Genomic DNA, 10861 nt, shown 5'->3' on the forward strand with positions numbered 1-10861 from the left:
GTAGTAATAATGATAATAATAATAATAATAATATTAATAATGATGATAATAATAATTACAGTAATGAACATAATAATAATAATAATTATTATTATTATTATCATTATTATTATTATTATTATTATTATTTTGTTATTATTATTATTGTTATTATTTTTTTTTATTATTATTTTATTTATTAAAATTATTATATTTTTAAATTATTTCATTATTATTGTTGTTATCACATCTTTATTAATCACCATTTTATTAAACATTGTAATAAAATAATGTAATGATAATAGTAAAAATGAGAATGATAAGATATTGAAAATGATACTTATGATGATGGTAATAATGATTATAACAATAATAATAACAATAATAAATAATAATAATAAAATAATAATAAAATAAATATAATAGTAATAATAATAACACAACACAATAATAATAATAATTTTAATAATAATAATAAAAATAATATAATAATAAATAATAATATAAAAATAATAATAATAATAATAATAATAATAACAGTAATGATAATAATAATAATAATAATAATAATAATAATAAAAATAAAATAAAATAATGGTAGCAATACTGATAATGATAACAGTAATGAAAAGAGAATACTGGAAGACCTGATTTATGATTTGACATGACTTGACATCATTCCTGTGTTGTGGATATTGCATATAAAATTTTAATTTTTGTGATGTTTGAAAAAAAACAACTGAGTGTTAGTTAGATTGATGAAATGTGAAAAACAGTGGATTTTTATGGATTCCTAAAAGATGAGTTATTTTTCACACAAAGAACTAAAATGAGCCATGATTCCAAAAGACAATATGAATAATTCAGCATATATAACGAAAGTAACGTGGTTTCAATATAAATAAAGAAAACACACAAACTTCTTATATTTTTCAATGTGATTTAACAGTAAACCCCTTATCCAATAAGAACGAAGTATTCCCTCTTTCGAAATCGCGAAAATCTGATCCGCTCTAGAGACGAGTATTGATTGTCTTGGTAAAGTAAGCGACCATCTTATCAGTCCGATCAGGCTCCACAAGGGGACTCGAGGAGCGTCAGGTAAGAGGCTCGCGTTCCTTCGTTTTATCGGGAACTGGAAGTTTTTTTTCGCGTTCCCGGAGGGTCTAGAAGGAAGATATAAGACCAGAGGAGGTTCGGTCAGCAGAAGAGAGCGTCGGGACAACCGTGAGACAGGAATTGACGTTGAGGAAGCAAGGCTGGGCTGGGAGATGCGAGCTTGCCTTTGTATGGTGTTCGTGCACGTCGATAAAGTATTTCGTTTTAATAACAGGAGTTACTTCCAAGGTACGCCATCTTCCTCCATTTTCTAGTGGTTTTCGTGACCTTTGTTCAATGTGACGATGTTATTTAAAGGAAAAAGTCCATTAGAATTTATGGATTTGTGAATAAGCAATAGTGAGTTAACTCTCTTATCGTGGCTCACAAATAAAATGATAAAAATGTTTTTAGACTCAAATCGAATGTTTTTAAGTATGCGGAAATGTTTTATTGGTAATTTGCATACAACCTGATACTGAAAGGTGTAACTGGGACATGAAGGTTCTGTTTTCTTTCTCATTTGTTCCTTGCATGCCAGCCAGTGGGTCAGGGTTCTGAATGCTGTTTTTGTGTATTTTAGCAAGTTCTCTTGTCAGTTACTTCCAAGCTCTTCATATATTAGCTAGTAGTCATAATCTTTGGAATAATTGTGTTGTTAACGCTGCAATGATGTTGTAGTAAGAGGTTTTCTAGAACAATTAAAATATAATCTTATTGTGTATTTAAAAGATATCTGCAATTTCAGGGTAAGTGCTTTAATCTGTGAAATGTGGCAGTAGCATTGTTAGGGATGGTTGACCAATGTTTTATGGTATCCACAAAACTAAAAGAAAAAGAAATAGAAAAAAATGGGTAGAGCACTGTGTCTTACATCTTATATGTACATAGATATGTACATAGATATGTACATATATATATATATATATATATATATATATATATATATATATATATATATATATATATATATATATATATATATATATATATATATAACAGATAATGGAATTGTGCAGTATTGAAAAGTATAGAGAACAAGACAATAGGATTATCTATATGTTTGTGTGGTTCAATTGCTATTTTATGGTTCATACTTTAACTTTCACTCACATTATTTGCTAATAAGTAAAAGAAAACAAAGTGTTTCATTCTATGGGCTGTGGTTTCCTCGTATAAATTTCTTTGGTTAAATTTACTGATGATCAACTGTTATGTTTTTTCATGATATTATCTTCGATGTAAATGATAAGTACTATCTCATGTTCAGTTATGTCCTTATCAGAAATTAATCCGATAACGATAGACATTATATGTGTGCATTTTATGGAAGAACAAATTTACTGATATTGCTAGATGCTTGTTTTTTAAGTAGATTGTTAGTTGTGAAAATTGAAGTACTATACATGTTATTATGTTTATCAAGAAGTATATATATAATATATATATACATATATATATATATATATTATATATATATAATATTTATATTATTTGATATTATATAAAATTTTTGGCAATTTTTTTTTTTAAAAAATTTTTTGGGTTTTAAGGGGGTTTTTTTTTTTGGTTGGGGACCAAATGGGGTGTTTTTAAAAAATTTTTTTTTTTTTTTTTGGGGGGGGGGGTTTTTTTTTTTTTTTTTTTTTTTTTTTTATCCCAAAAAAAAAAAAAAAAAAAAAAACCCCAAAAAATTAAAAAAAAAGAAAAAAAATAAAAAAAAAAAAAAAAAAAAAAAACCCTGGGTTTTTTTTTTTTTTTTTTTTTTTTTTTTTTTTTTAAAAAAAAAATTTTGTTTATTTAAAATTTTTAGAAAAAGGCAATAAATTTATTATTTTTTTTTATTTTATTTTTATTTTTATTTTAAAAATTTTATAATTATTTTTAATAATTTTAAAAAAAAAAAAAAATTTTTTTAAATTTTTTCTGTTTTTCCCATTTTTAAAATTTTTTAAAATTTAAACCAAAAAAACTTTTTATTTTTTTTTTTTTACTTCCATTTTTTAAATTTCTTCCTTTTAATTTTTAAATTATTTTTGAATTAAAAAAAAACGGTTTCATTTATTTTTTTGGGGAAAAAAATTTTTTTTAAAAAAGAATTTTTTTAATTTAATTTTTATTTAATTTTCAAAAATACTTTATTTTTACATTTTTTCCTTAAAAAATTTTTTATTTTTAATAAATAAAATTATATTTAAATAATTTTATAAAAAATTTTTTTTTTAAATTTTTTTAAATAAATTTTTTATTTAAATATATTTATAAAAATTATATATATATATATGTATATATATATTTTTTAAAAAATTTTAATTTTATTATAATTTATAATATATTTATATATTAATATTTGATATAAATTTATTTAATATTAAAATTTTTTATATATTTTATAAATATATATAATATATATTTATAAAATTTTTAATATTTATTAATAATTTATATTTTTTATATATTTTTTTAAATTTTTAAAATATTTATATTATATATTATATATTTTTTATATATTTATATATAAATTATTTTTATTTTTTTTATATAAAAATTTATATATATATATTTACAGTAAAATTTGTCATCTTTCTATTTTTTCTATAAGTACTTCCAGTTTCCCTTATTTTCAAGCCCTTGCAGATAGGGATGTGTTGTTTGAATTTCCTATGGATTAATTATATTTTGTTAATATGCAATAAAACCCTTTGAAAATAATTTCGTCGGGGGGAAATCGAAAGGAACTCCCTGTGGTCCAGGTACCTTATAGATATCCAAGCACGGATTCCAATGAAAAGGGTGAAAAAGGCAGCTAATTCAAAATTTTACCAAAAAAAAGGTTTAAAGGTATGTGTTAAAAGCATTTTGCATTTGTGATGTTAAGATTATTTCCTGTGTTTTTCACTTTTTTCTTTAATTTTTCTTTTCTTTTTTCATGACAAAACTAAAGGAACAAAAAACAATACCTAAAAGGGTAATTCATATGGGGTTTAAATATTTTTTTTGATGCTTTTATGAATCAAAAAATGTTTTATGACTTGAACTGCAGCTCCTGTTAAGCTTTCCCTGCTCAGAAAAGTGGAAGATGGAAAAAAAAGGAAACAGTATCATAAAGGGGGGAATCACCGCAGTGCTCTTTGTCAGGTTTTAAGGAAATTTTAGAAAGGTGGTGTCCCCGGAAAAAGGTATTTACTATGTGATCTTATTCTTAGAACTGATATTGATGATAAATGGATTAAAGTAAATTAGTCTAAACTTAACGACCCAACAGATTACAGATTTGCTGAATTTTCAAAATTTTTTTTATTTGGGAAAAAAAAAATTAAGTGTTTTAAAAAAATGCTATTGAAATTTTTTAAATTTTTCCCCAATGTCTGCATATGTTCTGAAGCATATTTTTCATATTAACTGTGATTTCTCTTTTTTATTAGGAATTTATGCAGTGTGAACTGGAATGTGAGGGGCCATGTCCCGGTCATAGTTTTTTCTGACAGCCTCAGCAAATACTTAAAAGACATACTGATTGACGCCCCGCACAGGGCTCTTTTTCCCTTGTCATCCAATGTGCGCTAAAAACTGGCAGCCCCCCTAGATTTCATGTATTTGGGGGAGTTTGGTCAATCAGGGGGATTTCCCCAAAGCGGGTGAGTGCAGCTAAGTGCTGATGTAGGGGGGGCCCTGGCTGGCCCTATGAAATTACGGTGCGGAGCAGTGGAGATGGAGTTTCAAAGACAGGGACCCAGAGAGATGGAGGTCACAGGGGACATCCAGTGAGGACCCCACAAGGGAAACAAAAAGGGGATGGGGATGTACCTTCAAGGGACTACCGAGCAAGAAGAAAAACCACACACAATTTTGGGCTTGGAGAATGAAGGGGAGATAATTAAGGGTTGAAGTGGGGGATCAAAATGTAAACTGATGTTCAAGACGGGGCTAGGCCAGGAGGAAGGTTTCCCCCCATCTAAAGTCTCTACAGCCTCATCCCCTTTTTCAGGAGAAGAACATGGAATTCAGTCGGCAGCAACAGGACAATAAAAAACACACAAGCAAAAAGTTAAAATGCTAAGTCAATGCAATGCGAAGTCATGTTGGGGAAACTCACATTAAGTATATAGTAGTGCTAAGACAAAACCACCCTAAACTATTCTTCTCTGGTTTTTTTTTAAAATTTTCTGAAGATTAAATGCTAATGGGCAAACTTTTTTATCATTTATTATTTAGATTTGCAGGGCACCCAAAATGGCAGCAAAGCGGGCATGTCGTGGGTAGGGGGAAGAAAGGGGGCCCACATCGGGTTTGGGGCAATGAAATAAACCGTCACACATGTTTCATGTGGGAAAGGGTTTTTTCCAGTGGGAAGGCAACCTGCCAAAGCAATAAATCACACGGTAAAAAACCCCTAAAACTGTGAATTTTGTCCCTATAAAAAAAACAACTACAGGGGCTCTAGCGGCAAGGGAAATACAACGGAGAAAAAAGCCATAAAAAAGTGTGCTGTGGATTATAGGAGTCGTGTTAGGGCTCATTAAAAAAAACATTTGAAGAAACCAGGATGTCCCTAAGTGAGTGGGTCCAAAGGAAAAAGAGGGTAATTTATTCAAAGGGCCTTTATGGCAATAGATTAAATCACTTTTAGGAGGTAATAGCACAATTATTTTTTGAAAAATGGTTCCCTTGAGATTGTAGAATATATTTATTTTTACTCTCCTATATAGGTTCATGATGAATCTGAATATGTTTTTTGGGAATGGGATATGTATCCCACGGGATTTTCTTTTAAAAATTTTTTCTGCATAAAAAACCTTTTTTAGCTTTTGTATTTTAGAGCTTCACCTTGTTAAAAAAACAGCCGGCCAAATGGTTTGATTTTAGAGTACAAATTAACCCTTTCAATTTTTCAATTTCCATTTTCCCAAAATTCTCCCCGGGAATCATTTCAGTCTTCGTGCAAGTCCGGGGTGGTGTAGGCCAGTACATGCTCTAGGCTTCAGTTCTTATAAGTAAGAATGTGTTTCAACAATATGAAAACAGGTAACTTTTTATTTATGATACATTGTTGATATTAAAAGCCCTAAAATCTTTTCCAAAATTCACGGGATTATTTATGAATTAAGAGAAAAGACGAATGTGTATAAACTCTGATTTTGAACAGCATTTAGTTCCTTTAAAAAATTTTGTTTATTACATATCAAGTTTAATTTTAGTGATAGACCACTTTTTTTCTCTTTTTTGAGACATGAAATTATCCAAAAAATTTTTAAAAAGATGTGTCATGACAGATTGTTTCATTTTCCTGCAGATGATCCATCTTTCAATGTCATTGAGAATGGATGAATTATGTAAGAGAATAAAATAAGATACAAGATAACTTATAAAATAATTTCCTGTAGTATTTCTTTACTTCACTTTTAGTTGACCGTCTGATTATATTATGGCTCTTGCAGTTACTTTCTCTGGACTAGCCAAAATCCAGCATTTTTCCAATAAGTACAATACTTGTTCATTTTCCCTCAGGGCTTCAGAAAAATTTTTAAATTTTTGCTTTTTCATATTAAATTTTTTTCTTTAAAATCTTTGTTCTTTTCATATTCCATTAGCTCTGGATTTTGATATCCTCCCATTGGAGCTTGACTGACTTTTCACAAAATATAATCACAAAAAGACAAAAAAGAAAGTATAACAAAGAAAGAAAACAACCATCCTTTTAAACAAGAAAGAAAAATAATAAATACAAAAAAAGAAGCAAATTTATAATAAAATAAAAAGTTCCCCTAATGACATAACCAAATGCTTGTTCAGGCTTCAGCTAATATCAAGATCACCTGCACAAGATAACACTTAAGAGTGTACTATATGGAGAAGGTGAATAATGTTTCTCATAAAGGCATTGAAAAACAGGATTAGGCTAACTTTGGGGAAGCATTTTCCCTTGAAAACTAGCATAAACTCCCCCTCTAAAAAATCACAACGGGGGCACCTCCGTTTCATGGCGAACGGGTGTGGTGCAAGGACGCCCTGTCCTTCTGTTTTTGGTTTGCTTTCAGTTAAACTTTTCTATTGAAAATGCTCTGTGATCATGATGGTTTGGATGAGGGAATGATAGGAAACCTCATATGGTAGAAAATTAAAAATATGTCAGTATACCATGAACCTTAGAACTGACCAAACTTTTTGAGAAATCCAACATGAATTCTTCATTCATCTTGATGCTTTTAATTTACTTAACATAATTATGAAAGATCTAAAACCCTTACCAATCCATTCAATTCTTTTTTTGGCATCTTTTTAAAATTTTTAAATTTATTCTTTTAAAAATTTTGTTGTGTAAAATCAAGGTATAGGACATAAAAAGTTAAGAAACAAGGGGAAGGTTTTGGGGGAAGCCCCCTTTTTTTTTGGTTCAATAACTTTTCGGGTTTTTAAAAAAATTTTTCCAAAGGAATTTAAAAAAATTTTTTTTACATTAGTTATGGTAAATAGAAAAAAAAAAAATTTAAAGGGGGGGGGGTTTTTGTTTTGGGGAAAAAAAAAAAAAAACGAAAAATTGGAGGGGGTGGGGGGGCCCAAAGGGGATCCCACTGGGTTTTTTTCTCCTTTCTTAGCCCCAAAAAACAACACAAGGGATTTTTGGGGGGTTTAATATAAACCAATTGGGTCCCAAAATTTTTTTGGTTTTTTTCCCCCCCCCAACTTTTTAAACTTAAAATTTTAAAATTCCCATTTTAAATTTATTTTATTTAATTTAAAAAACATACATTAATTTCCCAAAATTTATTCCAAAGCCAGTTAACCAAAAAAAACCAACAAAAAATTTTAAATAATTTTTATATTTATTATTTAAAAATTAAAAAATTATTTTTAAAATTTTTATTATTTTAAAAAATAAAAAAATAAAAAATAAAAAATAAAAAAAATTTCTAAAAAAAAAAAATAAAAAAAAAAAAAAAAAAAAAAAAATAAATAAATAAAAAAAAAAAAAAAATAAAAAATAAATAAATAAAAATAAAAAAATAAAAAAATAAATAAAAAAAAAAAAATAATAAAATAAAAAAAAATTTTTAAATGAAAAAAATCTTATTATAATTTCAAAAAAAAATTTTTTGATTTTTGGAAAATTTTCCTTTTGATAAGTTTAAAAAATTAAAAATAAAAATTTTTTTCCTGTATTTTTATTTAAATTTATTATTAAATTTTAAAAATTTTTTATGTATTATTAAAATAATATTAAATTTAATATTTATATTATAAAATATATATTAAATTAAATTTTTATATATAAAATATTTTTTTAAAAAATTTTTATTTTTATAAAAATATTTTAAAAAAATATAAATATTTTATAATATTTTTAAAAAAATATAATTATATTAAAAAATTTTTTATAAACATATATTTAAAAAAATATATATATATATACTATAATATTTAAAAATTTTTTTAAAATAAAATATTTATATAAATATATATTATATAATATAAAAAAATTTTATATTATATTAAAAAATATATTAAATTTAAAATTTAAAAAATAAATATAATTTTTTATATATATTAAATTTTAAAAAAAAAAATATATAAATTTATAAATATTTTTTATTTTAATTTTTTTTTATTTTTTTTATTTTAATTCTTTATTTTATTTTCAAATAAATTTTTAAAAATTTAAAAAAAATTTTTTATAATTTTAAAATTTTTTATTAATTTACATTTAATTTTTTTACCCAAAAAAAATTTAAATTAAATTTAAAAAAAAATTTTAAAAAATAATTTTAAATTTAATTTATAAATTTGAAAAAAAATAAATTAAAAATTTTAAAAATAAATTAAATTTTAAAAAATTTCATAATTTTTTTTAAAAAATATTAAAAATAATTTAATTTAAAATTTTTAAAAAAAAAAAAAAAAAATCTTAATTAAAAAATCAAATTATTAAATTTTTTTTTTTTAAATTTAATTTTAAAAAATAATAAAAATTTTAAAATTTAAAAAATATTTAAAAATTTAAAAAATTTTTAAATTTCTAGTTTATAATTTTTATTAAAATTTTCATTATTTTTAATTTTATATTTTAAATTTTAAAATTTTTTTTAAAAAAGTTTTTTAAAAAGTAATTTTAAAATTTATTTAAAAAAATTTTTTTTAAAAAATTTTTTTTTATAATCAATTTTTATAATATTATTTACAAAAATTTTAAAAAAAATAACCCTATTTTATCTTAATAAATTTATAATAATTTTTTAATAAATAATAATTTAATACATAATTTAATAACCCCTTTTTAATTTATTATTTATAATATTATAAAAATAATATATTTTATAATTATTTAAAAATTTTAAAATAAAATTTTTATTTTATTAAAAAAACCCCCACCACTCTATTCAGATCTTCATCCTGAACGGAAGGTTTATTGCCTGTGCGCAAGCCTATTAATTTTCAGTAAAATCCAAAGTACTTATAATATGCATGTGTACACAAAATAAGACAAGATGAACCACTACTTTATCAATTCCAATGAAAATTATAATATCCAGACTTGTAATAAAATATAAGATTACAATTTCAGACATACTTCAGACCTGTGTTAGATACACTCTTCTAATTCTTATTATCTCTATTATTATTATTATCACAAAAGTCATAATAATAATATAATAATCATAATAACAATAACATCTTCCATACTTACACAACTCTGTGCACTGTTCTTGTGTCTTTGGATCAAGAGTGGTGATTTCTGGTGGCATTTCCATGTCATCATTTTGCAACATGATCACCAGGTCTTCCCTTGTTACAGTGATCTTGCGTTTAGTTATGAGAGGCAGCAATACTGCAGATCCCTGGCAAATGGAGAAGAAAAATGGGAATTATGAATGATGAGAATCACTTTATTTTCTAGAAGATAATGGACTGGTTAATACCATTCATATCATTTGCAAATGCTTGTAAACATCTCAGTCTTTTTCTTTTTTACAGGAGTCAGAATATTTCTAAAATACAACAGCATGGTTTAAGCAGACCATCTATCAGTAAATCATATGTTGTAATTTTTTAGCAATGTTGTTTTTTTTTTCTGTATAATCAACTTCTACACTTCAATTAACTACCCATTTCCTTATCTAATGTCAACACATGTTGACACTTAGCTTGGGTGCGTTTGCATCAGCCATTATTTATTAATGAGTCCAGGAGGTAAATCAACATTACCCAACTGACATTACCCTTAACTTGCAAATGTGGACCAAAATCCAGGCATTAGGCATCCTTAATTTTTCTGATAAACAGTTTCCTTAACTCTTGCCTCAAGATTCATGACTTAAGTACTGTTTCCTAATAGATATTTGGTCTTCTATTAACCCATTGCCTCTGGGAACAAATAATGTCCACTGTTTTGTTTTATGAAATGTGTTGATGCAGATGTTTCACAAGTGTTCTGCCACCAAGGAGCCAATTAGTAGGCCTATGTTTCTCTCTGACTTCCCCTTTCCTTTTTTTTTCTTTTTTCTAATGCTATTAATAATGATTATTTTATTATTATTAATATTATAAATATACTTTTTTAACAATATTTAAAAGGGATTTTAAAACACAAGAGTTTTTAAAAAAAAAAATTTAAAACCCCTTTCAACAATTTTGGAACCGGGCTTTGAAAATTTTAAAAGGTTTAAATTATGGCATTAAGAAATAAAAATTTGGAAAAGGGTTTTAAGGGAGGGAAGGAAACAAGGAAAAAAAAAAAAAAAAGAATGGGGTTCAAAATTGGGGGGTGATGGGAAAATGAAAAAAAAGG

Source organism: Penaeus monodon, chromosome 6, assembly GCF_015228065.2.
Source record: "Penaeus monodon isolate SGIC_2016 chromosome 6, NSTDA_Pmon_1, whole genome shotgun sequence".
Taxonomy (NCBI): domain Eukaryota; kingdom Metazoa; phylum Arthropoda; class Malacostraca; order Decapoda; family Penaeidae; genus Penaeus; species Penaeus monodon.